Source organism: Salmo salar, unplaced genomic scaffold, assembly GCF_965601325.2.
Source record: "Salmo salar unplaced genomic scaffold, fSalSal1 ptg000257l, whole genome shotgun sequence".
NCBI lineage: Eukaryota > Metazoa > Chordata > Actinopteri > Salmoniformes > Salmonidae > Salmo > Salmo salar.
In genome coordinates, this window is record NW_027675339.1 from 4,120,001 (window position 1) to 4,138,891 (window position 18,891).

An 18,891-nucleotide genomic window follows, 5' to 3' on the forward strand; every position below is an offset into this window, starting at 1 on the left:
CATGGGGTTGTTCAATGACAGACATGTTTTTGTTTAAAATCTATCACTTGATGGTTTCCTTTCAGAGAGACAAATAATAATTTTTTACAAAATGCTATATATCTGCCTCACTCTCAAATGTGACCGACCGTTTCGATCTTATGTAGCAAAATGGTGTTTTTTACATTGGATAAAAGTAGAGACTCAGAGCTAGAAAATGGTATATCAGACACTGCAGTTGAGGAACAATGGGAAAGTAATTCTGCTTTGAATGTTAATCAACTTGGAACCTCACTTTTGAGAAAAAGTCCTTTGAATGTTTTGGTACCTACTGGAGAGCTCTTCTTTGTCTACAGGGCTGTTACTTTGGCAGATAATCTCACCCATCTAAATCAGTAGTTTATTTTTTTAAATAATGAACAAAATGTATAAAAAGCTGGTGTCGTCACTCTGCCTTCTCTCTCTAGTAGTCAACTCAGCCCCGGTAAAAAGCTGGTGTCGTCACTCTGCCTTCTCTCTCTAGTAGTCAACTCAGCCCCGGTAAAAAGCTGGTGTCGTCGCTCTGCCTTCTCTCTCTAGTAGTCAACTCAGCCCCGGTAAAAAGCTGGTGTCATCGCTCTGCCTTCTCCAGGGGCATGTTGAGGTAAATTTACTAACCGGGAGGGTTGAATGATGTAATTTATTGGTGGGCTGGAAGACGCACTCTTGTCTTTTCTATTCTGAGGTTGTTTACTCGCAATATCAGATATTAAGATTACTTTTTATAATAAATGTATACTGAGGTTCAATACCTGCTCTAGTCACTATTAATTTGCTCTCCTAAAAGCAACACAGCCCTAAAACGAGATATATAGCTAACTAAAGTTATGTTAATGAGTGACCATTTTAGAAAATCATGGGACATATAGTCTGTGGTTGCATGCTATTTTATGTCAATCATATTGCTGCTTGTAGCCTATAACTGATGCTTCGTGGTCTTATGCTGCCATCTATTGGAAATATTTAGCAATTAAAAGTTATTAATTCACATTCAGACGTTGGTGAGGCAGCTGAGAATAAACAAAATGGAATGTGTCCAGCCTACTTGAGGCGCCCCGAAAAAAATATTCAAAAGATTGGTCCTTGGATACAGAGGGGTTAAACACTAAAGTTACCGTCCATCTAGTGAAGAGAGGAGAACCGGACAGAGGTAGCCAGCATCCGTCAACGAGAGAGGGAGGATAGGATAACTAGGATGCTGCTGGTAGAGTAGCGAACTAGCTTACCTAGCTGTACCGACTAGCTAGGATAACTAGGATGCTGCTGGTAGAGTAGCTAGCTAGCTTACCTAGCTGTACCGACTAGCTAGGATAACTAGGATGCTGCTGGTAGAGTAGCTAGCTAGCTTACATAGCTGTACCGACTAGCTAGGATAACTAGGATGCTGCTGGTAGAGTAGCTAGCTAGCTTACCTAGCTGTACCGACTAGCTAGGATAACTAGGATGCTGCTGGTATAGTAGCTAGCTAGCTTACCTAGCAGTACTGACTAGCTAGGATAACTAGGATGCTGCTGGTATAGTAGCTAGCTAGCTTACCCAGCTGTTCCGACTAGCTAGGATAACTAGGATGCTGCTGGTAGAGTAGCGAACTAGCTTACCTAGCTGTTCCAACTAGCTAGGATAACTAGGATGCTGCTGGTAGAGTAGCTAGCTAGCTTACCTAGCTGTACCGACTAGCTAGGATAACTAGGATGCTGCTGGTAGAGTAGCTAGCTAGCTTACATAGCTGTACCGACTAGCTAGGATAACTAGGATGCTGCTGGTAGAGTAGCTAGCTAGCTTACCTAGCTGTACCGACTAGCTAGGATAACTAGGATGCTGCTGGTATAGTAGCTAGCTAGCTTACCTAGCAGTTCTGACTAGCTAGGATAACTAGGATGCTGCTGGTATAGTAGCTAGCTAGCTTACCCAGCTGTTCCGACTAGCTAGGATAACTAGGATGCTGCTGGTAGAGTAGCTAGCTAGCTTACCCAGCTGTACCGACTAGCTAGGATAACTAGGATGCTGCTGGTAGGGTAGCTAGCTAGCTAGCTTACCCAGCTGTACCGACTAGCTTGGATAACTAGGATGCTGCTGGTAGAGATGCTAGCTAGCTTACCTAGCTGTACCAACTAGCTTGGATAACTAGGATGCTGCTGGTAGAGTAGCTAGCTAGCTTACCCAGCTGTACCGACTAGCTAGGATAACTAGGATGCTGCTGGTAGAGTAGCTAGCTAGCTTACCTAGCTGTACCGACTAGCTAGGATAACTAGGATGCTGCTGGTATAGTAGCTAGCTAGCTTACCTAGCTGTACCGACAAGCTAGGATAACTAGGATGCTGCTGGTAGAGTAGCTAGCTAGCTTACCTAGCTGTACCGACTAGCTAGGATAACTAGGATGCTGCTGGTAGAGTAGCTAGCTAGCTTACCTAGCTGTAACGACTAGCTAGGATAAATAGGATGCTGCTGGTAGAGTAGCTAGCTAGCTTACCTAGCTGTAACGACTAGCTAGGATAACTAGGATGCTGCTGGTAGAGTAGCTAGTTAGCTTACCCAGCTGTTCTAACTAGCTAGGATAACTAGGATGCTGCTGGTAGAGTAGCTAGCTAGCTTACCCAGCTGTACCGACTAGCTAGGATAACTAGGATGCTGCTGGTAGAGTAGCTAGCTAGCTTACCCAGCTGTACCGACTAGCTAGGATAACTAGGATGCTGCTGGTAGAGTAGCTAGCTAGCTAGCTTACCCAGCTGTACCGACTAGCTTGGATAACTAGGATGCTGCTGGTAGAGTAGCTAGTTAGCTTACCCAGCTGTTCCAACTAGCTAGGATAACTAGGATGCTGCTGGTAGAGTAGCTAGCTAGCTTACCTAGCTGTACTAACTAGCTAGGATAACTAGGATGCTGCTGGTAGAGTAGCTAGCTAGCTTACCCAGCTGTACCGACTAGCTAGGATAACTAGGATGCTGCTGGTAGGGTAGCTAGCTAGCTAGCTTACCCAGCTGTACCTACTAGCTTGGATAACTAGGATGCTGCTGGTAGAGATGCTAGCTAGCTTACCTAGCTGTACCGACTAGCTAGGATAACTAGGATGCTGCTGGTAGAGTAGCTAGCTAGCTTACCTAGCTGTACCGACTAGCTAGGATAACTAGGATGCTGCTGGTAGAGTAGCTAGCTAGCTTACCTAGCTTTACCGACTAGCTTGGCTAGCTAGCAGGACGTTCGTCTGTCGTTTGTCTCGATGATGATGACGAATCCGGTGAACCACAAAATGAAACAAGGATAGAGAGTGAAAAGGATCTGGCTACACTCATCCTGTCCCTGACCGTAAAGCAAAAAGCTAATTGAACAATAAAGTTTGGCGTTTCAACACTGTAACAAACTCCATCGTTATTCCCCAAAATTTACCTTAGTCCACTCTGCGCGTAACCGGACAATATTCTTGGTGCCACACCGGACGTGGACTCGGACAGTTCCAGAACGCGGACTTGAGCAGTGCAACACAATCAACTAAGCCCAGTCTTTACAGTGGGTTACATTAGTAATATTCATTTTTTATTATTATGTTAAACAAACGTTCCACTTTTTTTATAACAATATTTTGAGATCTAGGCCCATATCCACAAAGCGTCTCAGAGTAGAGAAGTGGTCGTATAAGTGCTGAGAATAAAGACATTTGACACTTCGGGGAATAAATTAAAGCTATGCATGAAATCTCTAGTCCCACCTAGTCAGCAGATATTTAGAACACCTCGTGAGCTGTCCTAAGTAGTTAAGAGTTAACAGCAGGTGTCTTGATAATACTATAGAACAATGCAGTGAGTCAGTGGTTCCTGAGCCACATGTAAATGCTTTGTAGTAGTTAAAATAATGTTTTGATATTTGATATGATCAATCCATAAATAATATATGTCCTGTCCTTTTGGCAATGATTTATGTATAATACTTATGTATAACAAGTGATACCATGTATGTCTCCAAAGCATTTTGTCTTCATTTTGGCAGATTAATTTATGCTAATTTCCCAAGATTAACTCAGGTTTTCGCCCAGCGATTAAGGAGTTGGAGCTGTGGCAGGAGTTGGACCTGTGGCTGAAAGGTGGCTGGTTTGAATCCCGGGCCGGGCGCTGGAAAAAACAGGAGGAATTGATCTGACCACTGGAGGGCTGCTGGGTTCACATCCTCAAAACATTCACCTTTCGTTGATCAGAACTCTAGAGGTTCTTCTTCACTGAACCCCAAAATATATATCACTTTTAGTGGTTCCATATATTAAGGAAGTGATAGAAGCCTTTTTGGTTCTATAAGGAACCTTCTTTTCTGAGTGTAAAATTAACACGTTTTTCTTTTGATTATTTAATTATCCACATCATGTTATTTCAAGTTCTCCCTTGGGAGCACAACATCACATTGTTAAAAAAATTATCCTAAATTTGGCATGGCTATAAATTGGGCAATTGAAGACATCTAGGGCGTAATCTGTGTTCGATGAAAATGAACATTGTATGCAACGTTGCAGGCAACATTATTGGCAAGGGACTTGATGCCTACTATGCCAAAGCTATTTAGAGTTGTTAAACGGGTGTGAAGAGTGTGTTGATATAACGGGAATATTGTCAAAATTCTTCTTGTAACAACGATCAGAATTGGTAAAGAAAATATGCATTCCATTATATTAGGCAATAATTAAGAGTAGGCAAAGTGGTCGTGTCATGTGAAAATTCTATCAAATGTGTTACATTGCAACGAGTACAGTCAGGGTGCCGTGGAGCCCCTGCAGTACCTCCACAGACCCCGGATTGAGAACCCCTGCAGTACCTCCACAGACCCCGGATTGAGAACCCCTGATTTAGCAGATGCTCTTATCCAGAGAGATTTACAGTAACTGCATTCATCTTAAGATAGCTATTTATTTTGGAAATAAAGTTAATAAATTCTTCATAAAATTGTCATCTTACCTCTTAGCTTTGGTGTCATGTCCCCCAGAGAGATGCATTTTAGAGGCAGGGCCCCCCTCCTCTCTCTCCCCAGAGAGACTCATTTTAGAGCACTGACCCCTAAACAGAGATCCAACATGTTGATTGTGGTCAACACAGGGACAACTAAACAGAGATCCAGCATGTTGGTTGTGGTTAACACAGTGACAACTAAACAGAGACCCAGCATGTTGGTTGTGGTTAACACAGTGACAACTAAACAGAGATCCAGCATGTTGGTTGTGGTCAACACAGTAACAACTAAACAGAGATCCAACATGTTGGTTGTGGTTAACACAGTGACAACTAAACAGAGATCCAGCATGTTGGTTGTGGTTAACACAGTGACAACTAAACAGAGATCCAGCATGTTGGTTGTGGTCAACACAGTGACAACTAAACAGAGATCCAGCATGTTGGTTGTGGTTAACACAGTGACAACTAAACAGAGATCCAGCATGTTGGTTGTGGTTAACACAGTAACAACTAAACAGAGATCCAGCATGTTGGTTGTGGTTAACACAGTGACAACTAAACAGAGATCCAGCATGTTGGTTGTGGTTAACACAGTGACAACTAAACAGAGATCCAGCATGTTGGTTGTGGTTAACACAGTGACGTCCTAAACAGAGATCCAACATGTTGGTTGTGGTTAACACAGTGACAACTAAACAGAGATCCAGCATGTTGGTTGTGGTTAACACAGTAACAACTAAACAGAGATCCAGCATGTTGGTTGTGGTTAACACAGTGACAACTAAACAGAGATCCAGCATGTTGGTTGTGGTTAACACAGTGACAACTAAACAGAGATCCAGCATGTTGGTTGTGGTTAACACAGTGACTAATTCTTGAATGTCAATTGTTCTCATTCATTCATTATCTCTTTGAGAAATATATTTTTAACAACTTTCTCTTTTACTTCTCTACATTCATGAAGAAAATGATGTACTTTTTACTCCATACATTTTCCCTGACACCCAAAAGTACTCGTTACATGTTGAATGCTGTGCGTTTTTGTTCCCGATCTTACTTTGATACCTGACGGTTTTTTACTTTTTCATTACCGTATATTTTTACTTTTTCCCTCACTCAACTTTTTTCCTCACTCAACTTTTTTCATTCATCCCCGGAGGTTTTATCTGGACATGGTTCGTCAGGACTTCAAACAGCCGAAGCTAAGTAACATTAACATGATGCCTTCTAATTGCAGTCGTTGTACTTATAATATACAGGAGAACGATCGCCTTACGGCAAGGATAGCTGTGCTGCAAGCCCAGCTTCAGACGCGATCGTTAGGCAAGGGTAATTTCAGTGTAGGAAAGGATGAAACAGCGTCTGTGCCACCAGTAAGTACAGATAGTAACGTTAGTATAAACCCCCTCGCACAGTCCCCGCAGCCGGACATCTTTCTCATGGCTTCTGGAGGGAAACGCTGTAGGAATGCTCAACCGGTGTCGCTTATTCAGCCGACAGAAACTTTCAACCGGTTCTCCCCATTAAGCGAGTCGGAGTCGGAGGCCGAGACTTCTCTGGTCTCTACTCCTCCCGTTGTGGGGTCTGAGACGCCGACGGCTCCCACCATTAGCTCTGACAAATTGAAAACCCTAGTCATTGGCGACTCCATTACCCGCAGTATTAGACTTAAAACTAACCATCCAGCGATCATACACTGTTTACCAGGGGGCAGGGCTACCGACGTTAAGGCTAATCTAAAGACGGTGCTGGCTAAAGCTAAAACTGGCGAGTGTAGAGAGTATAGAGATATTGTTATCCACGTCGGCACCAACGATGTTAGGATGAAACAGTCAGAGGTCACCAAGCGCAACATAGCTTCAGCGTGTAAATCAGCTAGAAAGATGTGTCGGCATCGATTAATTGTCTCTGGCCCCCTCCCAGTTAGGGGGAGTGATGAGCTCTACAGCAGAGTCTCACAACTCAATCGCTGGTTGAAAACTGTTTTCTGCCCCTCCCAAAAGATAGAATTTGTAGATAATTGGCCCTCTTTCTGGGACTCACCCACAAACAGGACCAAGCCTGGCCTGTTGAGGAGTGACGGACTCCATCCTAGCTGGAGGGGTGCTCTCATCTTATCTACGAACATAGACAGGGCTCTAACTCCTCTAGCTCCACAATGAAATAGGGTGCAGGCCAGGCAGCAGGCTGTTAGCCAGCCTGCCAGCTTAGTGGAGTCTGCCACTAGCACAGTCAGTGTAGTCAGCTCAGCTTCCCCCATTGAGACCGTGTCTGTGCCTCGATCTAGGTTGGGCAAAATTAAAAATGGCGGTGTTCGCTTTAGCAATCTCACTAGTATAAAGACCTCCTCCATTCCTGCCATTATTGAAAGAGATTGTGATACCTCACATCTCAAAATTGGGTTACTTAATGTTAGATCCCTCACTTCCAAGGCAGTTATAGTCAATGAACTAATCACTGATAATAATCTTGACGTGATTGGCCTGACTGAAACATGGCTTAAGCCTGATGAATTTACTGTGTTAAATGAGGCCTCACCCCCAGGTTACATTAGTGACCATACCCCCCGTGCATCCGGCAAAGGCGGAGGTGTTGCTAACATTTACGATAGCAAATTTCAATTTACAAAAAAAAAAACAACAATGACGTTTTCGTCTTTTGAGCTTCTAGTCATGAAATCTATGCAGCCTACTCACTCACTTTTTATAGCTACTGTTTATAGGCCTCCTGGGCCATATGCAGTGTTCCTCACTGAGTTCCCTGAATTCCTATCGGATCTTGTAGTCATAGCAGATAATATTCTAATTTTTGGTGACTTTAACATTCACATGGAAAAGTCCACAGACCCACTCCAAAAGGCTTTCGGAGCCATCATCGACTCAGTGGGTTTTGTCCAACATGTCTCTGGACCTACTCACTGCCACAGTCATACTCTGGACCTAGTTTTGTCCCATGGAATAAATGTTGTGGATCTAAATGTTTTTCCTCATAATCCTGGACTATCGGACCACCATTTTATTACGTTTGCAATTGCAACAAATAATCTGCTCAGACCCCAACCAAGGAGCATTAAAAGTCGTGCTATAAATTCTCAGACAACCCAAAGATTCCTTGATGCCCTTCCAGACTGCCTCTGCCTACCCAAGGACGTCAGAGGACAAAAATCAGTTAACCACCTAACCGAGGAACTCAATTTAACCTTGCGCAATACCCTAGATGCAGTTGCACCCCTAAAAACTAAAAACATCTGTCATAAGAAACTAGCTCCCTGGTATACAGAAAATACACGAGCTCTGAAGCAAGCTTCCAGAAAATTGGAACGGAAATGGCGCCACACCAAACTGGAAGTCTTCCGACTAGCTTGGAAAGACAGTACCGTGCAGTATCGAAGAGCCCTTACTGCTGCTCGATCATCCTATTTTTCCAACTTAATTGAGGAAAATAAGAACAATCCGAAATTTCTTTTTGATACTGTCGCAAAGCTAACTAAAAAGCAGCCTTCGCAAATGGAGGATGGCTTTCACTTCAGCAGTAATAAATTTATGAACTTCTTTGAGGAAAAGATCATGATCATTAGAAAGCAAATTACAGACTCCTCTTTAAATCTGGGTATTCCTCCAAAGCTCCATTGTCCTGAGTCTGCACAACTCTGCCAGGACCTAGGATCAAGGGAGATACTAAAGTGTTTTAGTACTATATCTCTTGACGCAATGATGAAAATAATCATGGCCTCCAAACCCTCAAGCTGCATACTGGACCCTATTCCAACTAAACTACTGAAAGAGCTGCTTCCTGTGCTTGGCCCTCCTATGTTGAACATAATAAACGGCTCTCTATCCACCGGATGTGTACCAAGCTCACTAAAAGTGGCAGTAATAAAGCCTCTCTTGAAAAAGCCGAATCTTGATCCAGAAATTATAAAAAACTATCGGCCTATATCGAATCTTCCATTCCTCTCCAAAATTTTAGAAAAAGCTGTTGCACAGCAACTGACTGCCTTCCTGAAGACAAACAATGTATACGAAACGCTTCAGTCTGGTTTTAGACCCCATCATAGCACTGAGACTGCACTTGTGAAGGTGGTAAATGACCTTTTAATGACGTCAGACCGAGGCTCTGCATCTGTCCTCGTGCTCCTAGATCTTAGTGCCGCTTTTGATACCATCGATCACCACATTCTTTTGGAGAGATTGGAAACCCAAATTGGTCTACATGGACAAGTTCTGGCCTGGTTTAGATCTTATCTGTCGGAAAGATATCAGTTTGTCTCTGTGAATGGTTTGTCCTCTGACAAATCAATTGTAAATTTCGGTGTTCCTCAAGGTTCCGTTTTAGGACCACTATTGTTTTCACTATATATTTTACCTCTTGGGGATGTCATTCGAAAACATAATGTTAAATTTCACTGCTATGCAGACGACACACAGCTGTACATTTCAATGAAACATGGTGAAGCCCCAAAATTGCCCTCGCTAGAAGCCTGTGTTTCAGACATAAAGAAGTGGATGGCTGCAAACTTTCTACTTTTAAACTCGGACAAAACAGAGATGCTTGTTCTAGGTCCCAAGAAACAAAGAGATCTTCTGTTGAATCTGACAATTAATCTGGATGGTTGTACAGTCGTCTCAAATAAAACTGTGAAGGACCTCGGCGTTACTCTGGACCCTGATCTCTCTTTTGAAGAACATATCAAGACTGTTTCAAGGACAGCTTTTTTCCATCTACGTAACATTGCAAAAATCAGAAATTTTCTGTCCAAAAATGACGCAGAAAAATTAATCCATGCTTTTGTTACTTCTAGGCTGGACTACTGCAATGCTCTACTTTCCGGCTACCCGGATAAAGCACTAAATAAACTTCAGTTAGTGCTAAATACGGCTGCTAGAATCCTGACTAGAACCAAAAAATTTGATCATATTACTCCAGTGTTAGCCTCCCTACACTGGCTTCCTGTTAAGGCAAGGGCTGATTTCAAGGTTTTACTGCTAACCTACAAAGCATTACATGGGCTTGCTCCTACCTATCTTTCCGATTTGGTCCTGCCGTACATACCTACACGTACGCTACGGTCACAAGACGCAGGCCTCCTAATTGTCCCTAGAATTTCTAAGCAAACGGCTGGAGGTAGGGCTTTCTCCTATAGAGCTCCATTTTTATGGAATGGTCTGCCTACCAATGTGAGAGACGCAGACTCAGTCTCAACCTTTAAGTCTTTACTGAAGACTTATCTCTTCAGTAGGTCCTATGATTAAGTATAGTCTGGCCCAGGAGTGTGAAGGTGAACGGAAAGGCTGGAGCAACGAACCGCCCTTGCTGTCTCTGCCTTGCCGGTTCCCTTCTTTCCACTGGGATTCTCTGCCTCTAACCCTTTTACAGAGGCTGAGTCACTGGCCTACTGGTGTTCTTCCATGCCGTCCATGGGAGGGGTGCGTCACTTGAGTGGGTTGAGTCACTGACGTGGTCTTCCTGTCTGGGTTGGCGCCCCCCCCCCCCCCCCCCCTTGGGTTGTGCCATGGCGGAGATCGTTGTGGGCTATACTCGGCCTTGTCTTAGGACGGTAAGTTGGTGGTTGGAGACATCCCTCTAGTGGTGTGGGGGCTGTGCTTTGGCAAAGTGGGTGGGGTTATATCCTGCCTGTTTGGCCCTGTCCGGGGGTATCATCGGATGGGGCCACAGTGTCTTCTGATCCCTCCTGTCTCAGCCTCCAGTATTTATGCTGCAGTAGTTTATGTGTCGGGGGGCTAGGGTCAGTCTGTTACATCTGGAGTATTTCTCTTGTCTTATCCGGTGTCCTGTGTGTATTTAAATATGCTCTCTCTAATTCTCTCTTTCTCTCTTTCTGTCTTTCTCTCGGAGGACCTGAGCCCTAGGACCATGCCTCAGGACTACCTGGTATGATGACTCCTTGCTGTCCCCAGTCCACCTGGCCGTGCTGCTGCTCCAGTTTCAACTGTTCTGCCTGCGGCTATGGAACCCTGACCTGTTCACCGGACGTGCTTGTTGCACCCTCGACAACTACTATGATTATTATTATTTGACCATGCTGGTCATTTATGAACATTTTAACATTTTAACATTTTGACCATGTTCTGTTATAATATCCACCCTGCACAGCCAGAAGAGGACTGGCCACCCCTCATAGCCTGGTTCCTCTCTAGGTTTCTTCCTAGGTTTTTGGCCTTTCTAGGGAGTTTTTCCTAGGGAGTTTTTCCTAGCCACCGTGCTTCTTTCACATGCTTTGCTTGCTGTTTGGGGTTTTAGGCTGGGTTTCTGTACAGCACTTTGAGAATATCAGCTGATGTACGAAGGGCTATATAAAAATAAATTTGATTTGATTTGAATGCTTAGCAGGACAGAAAACGGTCCAATTTGAACACTTATCAAGAGAACATCCCTACTGCCTCTGATCTGGAGGACTCACTAAACAGAGAACATCCCTGGTCATCCCTACTGCCTCTGATCTGGAGGACTCACTAAACAGAGAACATCCCTACTGCCTCTGATCTGGAGGACTCACTAAACAGAGAACATCCCTGGTCATCCCTACTGCCTCTGATCTGAAGGACTCACTAAACAGAGAACATCCCTGGTCATTACTGCCTCTGACCTGGAGGACTCACTAAACACAAATGCTTCATTTTTAAATGATGTCTGAGTGTTGGAGTGTGACCCTGGCTATCCGTAAATTAAAATAACAAGAAAATTGTGCCGTCTGGTTTGCTTAATAAAATGAATTTTAAATGATCACTACTTTACTTTTACTTTTGATGCTTAAGTATATTTTAGCAATTACATTTACTTTTGATACTTAATTATATTTGAAACCAAATACTTTGACTTTTACTGAAGAAGTATTTTACTGGGTGACTTTCACTTTTAATTGAGTCATTTTCTATTAAGGTATCTTTACTTTTACTCAAGTATGAGAATTGAGTACTTTTTCCACCACTGTTCTAACGTTCTAGAGACATATGAGCCACAGTTTCAACAGACATTTTGTAACTGCGTGGGCTACAAAGTTACTTTCAATTTCATATAAGGAAATAAAGCAACGGTCACTGGGTGAATTCGTTTTGCATTGCCCGGCTCCCCGGGTGCGCAGAGTTTACGCATTTTAGACCATTCCATTGTTCCTTAAAATAAAACTCCACTCACCTGTAGCACCGGGCCATGCAAAACGAACTTCCCACTGTCGCAGGGCACTGAGACACAGAGTTCTAAACCCAGAGGCATTTACAACAGTAACCAGAGGTAACAGTCAGTTGCATGCGACAGCAGCAAATCATGACATTGTACCGAATCTTGCTTCAGTTTTTTTATTATAGTCCTTCTTATGTTATTTTTGCTAAACATATAATTTACTCGTAACCAAGTTTAGCTGTGTTTTTTTCCTCCAAAATATGAATTACTGTAGGACTTTAATAATTGTAAACAGGCCTACAAACCCAAAAGGTTTTAATGATGCCTTAAATCTATCTTCAAATATATATTTGATGATTAGTTGAATCCGGTGTGTAAGTGCTGGTAAGAACAAAAGGATTGAGAAACCCTGAGATAAACATAAAACCATATAATGTAAAAGCTCCTCCACCATCTTTACCAGACGTTTTACTGATAACATGTAGACCTACTGATTAGTTTCCACTTTGAAAACTGCTGTCTATCAGCAACTCAGCTCAAGTAGCAGTTCTACTAACTAGTAATATCTCATTCCTAGTATTCATTCTCTTACTCTGTCCATTAGAATAGATTATTGTTCAGAAATACTTACTTTATTTTTCAATAATCTCCATGTAGTGTTTTCTGCTCTGTCGTCTCAAAATGGATCCTGAACAAAAGAACAACTTTACTTTCGGTTTCAATCAGCCGCCTCCCCACCCTGAAAATAAAGTGTTTTATTGGTATCATCCACTAGATGGCAGTAAACACCTGCTGTAACTACACTTTACAACTATGTGTTCGGTTTCATACAGGCAGTGTCCCAGAGTTAGATTGCTGATCTAGGATCAGGTCCCCCCCTCTCCATGTAATCTGATTCATTATGATTTAGCATCAGTTCCCTCCTCTCCATGTACTCTGATTCATTATAATCTAGGATCAGGTCCCCCTCTCCATGTAATCTGATTCATTATGATCTAGGATCAGGTCCCCCCCTCTCCATGTAATCTGATTCATTATGATCTAGGATCAGGTCCCCCCTCTCCATGTAATCTGATTCATTATGATATAGGATCAGGTCCCCCCTCTCCATGTAATCTGATTCATTATGATATAGGATCAGGTCCCCTCCTCTCCATGTAATCTGATTATTTATGATGTAGGATCAGGTCCCTCCTCTCCATGTAATCTGATTCATTATGATCTAGGATCAGGTCCCCCCCTCTCCATGTAATCTGATTCATTATGATATAGGATCAGGTCCCCCCCTCTCCATGTAATCTGATTCATTATGATCTAGGATCAGGTCCCCCCTCTCCATGTAATCTGATTCATTTTGATCTAGGATCAGGTCCCCCCTCTCCATGTAATCTGATTCATTATAATCTAGGATCAGGTCCCCCCTCTCCATGTAATCTGATTCATTATAATCTAGGATCAGGTCCCCCCTCTCCATGTAATCTGATTCATTATGACATAGGATCAGGTCCCGCCTCTCCATGTAATCTGATTCATTATGATTCATCATTATGCTTTGTTTGGCTACTTGTTGTCCATTGTCTGAAGACGCCTATTGTGGTGAAATGTCAGGAACACATTTTTTTAAATGTACTTTTAATCGTTTTAGAAACTTTTAAAAGAACCACATGGATTCTAACTGGGGATTCAGCTAAAACGTGTATTTTTTGGACCAGATAAATTGATACCAACAGTGGACAATTCCCAGCAAAAGCATGGAGCTACAACTGTCAAGAGGAGAACAGGGGGAGTATTCCCCTTGGAGAACCCAGAGTGCAACACTGAAGAAAAACATACTGTAGAATAACAACAATCTCAATCTGAAGCTCTAAAGAAAAAATAGGAATTGTATGAATCAGGAACACAATTCTTCCTCCTGTCCACCTATTGTCCCTGTATGAATCAGGACCACCATTCTTCCTCCTGTCCACCTATTGTCCCTGTATGAATCAGGACCACCATTCTTCCTCCTGTCCACCTATTGTCCCTGTATGAATCAGGACCACCATTCTTCCTCCTGTCCACCTATTGTCCCTGTATGAATCAGGACCACCATTCTTCCTCCTGTCCACCTATTGTCCCTGTATGAATCAGGACCACCATTCTTCCTCCTGTCCACCTATTGTCCCTGTATGAATCAGGACCACCATTCTTCCTCCTGTCCACCTATTGTCCCTGTATGAATCAGGAGCACCATTCTTCCTCCTGTCCACCTATTGTCCCTGTATGAATCAGGACCACCATTCTTCCTCCTGCCCCACCTTTTGTCCCTGTATGAATCAGGACCACCATTCTTCCTCCTGTCCACCTATTGTCCCTGTATGAATCAGGACCACCATTCTTCCTCCTGCCCACCTATTGTCCCTGTATGAATCAGGACCACCATTCTTCCTCCTGTCCACCTATTGTCCCTTTATGAATCAGGAACACCATTCTTCCTCCTGTCCACCTATTGTCCCTGTATGAATCAGGACCACCATTCTTCCTCCTGTCCACCTATTGTCCCTTTATGAATCAGGACCACCATTCTTCCTCCTGTCCACCTATTGTCCCTGTATGAATCAGGACCACCATTCTTCCTCCTGTCCACCTATTGTCCCTGTATGAATCAGGAACACCATTCTTCCTCCTGCCCCACCTATTGTCCCTGTATGAATCAGGACCACCATTCTTCCTCCTGTCCACCTATTGTCCCTGTATGAATATTAGTTGGCATCTAATTGAAGAACATACTGCTTTATAGATCCCAGCCTGACAAACAATTGTCTGGACCTTACTTTGGGCACTTGCACTGGGCCTCCATTGAGTCTCCATGTGTCAAGCAGTACAGAGAAACCCCCTCTAGATGACAGCAGAGGCTCTTGGATCTACCCTGTCTATCCACCAGTTTAGTGACCTTGTTCCATCAATATGTCCATACTACTTCACAACCCATTTCAGGTCTTGACCAGCAATGTCCCATTGGGCTCAACCAAGCCGAGAGTGAGGTTCTAGAAAGAGGACTGACTTTCATACTAACTCCTAAACAGGTGGACTGACTTTCATACCAACTTCTAAACAGGTGGAGTGACTTTCATACCAACTCCTAAACAGGTGGACTGGCTTTCATACCAACTCCTAAACAGGTGGACTGACTTTCATACCAACTCCTAAACAGGTGGACTGACTTTCATACCAACTCCTAAACAGGTGGACTGACTTTCATACCAACTCCTAAACAGGTGGACTGACTTTCATATCAGCTCCTAAACAGGTGGGCTGACTTTCATACCAACTCCTAAACAGGTGGACTGACTTTCATACCAACTCCTAAACAGGTGGACTGACTTTCATACCAACTCCTAAACAGGTGGACTGACTTTCATACCAACTCCTAAACAGGTGGACTGACTTTCATACCAACTCCTAAACAGGTGGACTGACTTTCATACCAACTCCTAAACAGGTGGACTGACTTTCATACCAACTCCTAAACAGGTGGACTGGGAGGAGCTCCGGAGGGGATCTACACGTCTATCATAGAAGATTGAAGTTATCAGATCATTGTGAAAATGAAACAGATTTTCCTCAGATACTATTTCCAAACCCCTCACATTGGGAACCTCAGTTGGAGTCAGAAACTATACAGACTCTGATACGTAGGGATGTGACTTCCTTTTCACAATTCAGAACCAGACCTTTTTATCAGCTTAACCTTACAAATGGTTAAAAATCAAGCTCTAGAAATATAGTGATTAAACCAGCAGATAAGGGGGCTCAGATTGTTGTAATGGATAAAGTGAATATCTTCTTGAAGCCAATAGACAATAGGATCATGTTAAACACTATGTTCCATTGTCCAACACAACCGGAAAACACAAAGATGAATCCAGGAGATAAACTGTATGAGGATAAGTACATTACAGATAAACAGATGGTCTGTCTTTTTGGGACAGATTCTCCAAGGCCTAGGCAGTTTTACTTACTGCCTAAAATACATATCTCCTGAGACGTGGGCGGTTCCCTGCAGCTGACCAATAGGAAGTGATTGTGTCTCAGAGACGTTTACGGTTCCCTGCGGCTGACCAATAGTAAGTGATTGTGTCTCAGAGACGTGGGCGGTTCCCTGCGGCTGACCAATAGGAAGTGATTGTGTCTCAGAGACGTGGGCGGTTCCCTGCAGCTGACCAATAGGAAGTGATTGTGTCTCAGAATCTTACTGTATTGCTGAATATATAGACTTTTATTGCTGAATATATAGACTTTTATATCAACCCTCTATCCCAGAAACACCCAGCTATGTTCAGGATACTGATGAATGAAGGGTTAATTACTATTGTAGTACTGACTTTAATATCAACCCTCTATCCCAGAAACACCCAGCTATGTTCAGGGTACTGATGAATGAAGGGTTTATTACTATTGTAGTACCGACTTTAATATCAACCCTCTATCCCAGAAACACCCAGCTATGTTCAGGATACTGATGAATGAAGGGTTTATTACTATTGTAGTACTGACTTTAATATCAACCCTCTATCCCAGAAACACCCAGCTATGTTCAGGGTACTGATGAATGAATGGTTTATTACTATTGTAGTACTGACTTTAATATCAACCCTCTATCCCAGAAACACCCAGCTATGTTCAGGATACTGGTGAATGAAGGGTTTATTACTATTGTAGTACTGACTTTAATATCAACCCTCTATCCCAGAAACACTCAGCTATGTTCAGGGTACTGATGAATGAAGGGTTTATTACTATTGTAGTACTGACTTTAATATCAACCCTCTATCCCAGAAACACCCAGCTATGTTCAGGATACTGATGAATGAAGGGTTTATTACTATTGTAGTACTGACTTTAACCTGTTAGGGCTAGGGGGCAGCATTGACACGGCTGGATAAAAAACATACCCGATTTAATCTGGTTACCACTCCTACTCAGTAAATAGAATATGCATATACTTATTACATATGGATAGAAAACACCCTAAATTTTCTAAAACTGTTTGAATGGTGTCTGTGAGTATAACAGAACTCAAATGGCAGGTCAAAACCTGAGAGATTCCTTTACAGGAAGTGGCCTGTCTGACCATTTCTGGAACTTCTTTGCCATCTCTATCATTTACTAAGGATCTCTGCTCTAACGTGACACTTCCCACGTCGTCCATAGGCTCTCATAGCCCGGGAAAAAAGAGAATGTCGTCATTCCAGCCCCAGGCTGAAACACATTATCGCCTTTCTCAAGTGGCCCATCAAGAGACACTAGCTTATGCGCGTGACCCCGACCGCCCCCGCCTTTGGGATTTTTTCCTCTGTTTGCCGAAAAGGAGATTCCCTGTCGGAATTTTACCGCTTTTCTACGAGAAAAATGACGTAAAAATTGATTTTAAACAGCGGTTGACATGCTTCGACGTACGGCAATTGAATACTTTGAATTTTATTGTCAGGAATTGCGCCAAGCGCGCGACACTTCTTTACTATTTCGGATAGTGTCTGGAACGCACGAACAAAACGCCGCTATTCGGATATAACGATGGATTATTTTGGACCAAACCAACATTTGTTATTGAAGTAGACGTCCTGGGTGTGCATTCTGACGAAGACAACAAAAGGTAATGACATTTTTATAATAGTAAATATGATTATGGTGAGTGCTAAACTTGCCGGGTGTCTAAATAGCGAGCCCGTGATGCCTGGGCTATATACTTAGAATATTGCAAAATGTGCTTTCACCAAAAAGCTATTTTAAAATCGGACATATCGAGTGCATAGAGGAGGTCTGTATCTATAATTCTTAAAATAATTGTTATGCTTTTTGTGAACGTTTATCGTGAGTAATTTAGTAAAATGTTAGCGAATTCCCCGTAAGTTTGCGGGGGGTATGCTAGTTCTGAACGTCACATGCTAATGTAAAAAGCTGGTTTTTGATATAAATATGAACTTGATTGAACAAAACATGCATGTATTGTATAACATAATGTCCTAGGGTTGTCATCTGATGAAGATCATCAAAGGTGAGTGCTGCATTTAGCTGTCTTCTGGGTTTTGGTGACATTATATGCTGGCTTGAAAAATGGGTGTCTGATTATTTCTGGCTTGGTACTCTGCTGACATAATCTAATGTTTTGCTTTCGTTGTAAAGCCTTTTTGAAATCGGACAGTGTGGTTAGATTAACGAGAGTCTTATCTTTAAATGGCTGTAAAATAGTCATATGTTTGAGAAATTGAAGTAATAGGATTTTGAAGATTTTGAAAATCGCGCCACAGGCTGGCAGTGGATGTTACGTAGGTGGGACGAATTCGTCCCGCCGGTCCCATAGAGGTTAATATCAACCCTCTATCCCAGAAACACCCAGCTATGTTCAGGGTACTGATGAATGAAGGGTTTATTACTATTGTAGTACTGACTTTAATATCAACCCTCTATCCCAGAAACACCCAGCTATGTTCAGGATACTGATGAATGAAGGGTTTATTACTATTGTAGTACTCTTTTTATTAACTTAGCTACTGACTTGTTCTATTGTTGTTGCATTGTCAAGAGGTTAACCTGCAAGGAAGCATTTCAGTACATAATGCTTGTATTGTACTTTATATTATTATAGATATTTTAGGGTTGCCATGGATTTCAAGCAGGCAATGCCATCAGGTCCAAACCCAAAACAAGGAAATTGTAGGAGACAGGCGTGTTGGGGTTTCCTGCCAGCATGACCACCCGCTTCACTTCCTGAACATGAAAAAGGGTGAAAGGTGGGATGCAGTAATAGGGAGTTTTTTTCAGT

General features: G+C 42.7%; 1 long non-coding RNA gene across 1 annotated transcript; it reads right to left on the minus strand.

Annotated features, from left to right (window-relative positions):
- Window positions 1-3,527: 3,527 nt before the first annotated feature.
- Window positions 3,528-12,790, minus strand: LOC145867277 (uncharacterized). The gene is made up of 3 exons (XR_014383287.1): window positions 12,718-12,790; window positions 4,953-5,051; window positions 3,528-4,121 (listed from the first exon to the last, which is right to left on the minus strand). It is a non-coding gene; the product is annotated as an uncharacterized LOC145867277 (long non-coding RNA).
- Window positions 12,791-18,891: the final 6,101 nt, after the last annotated feature.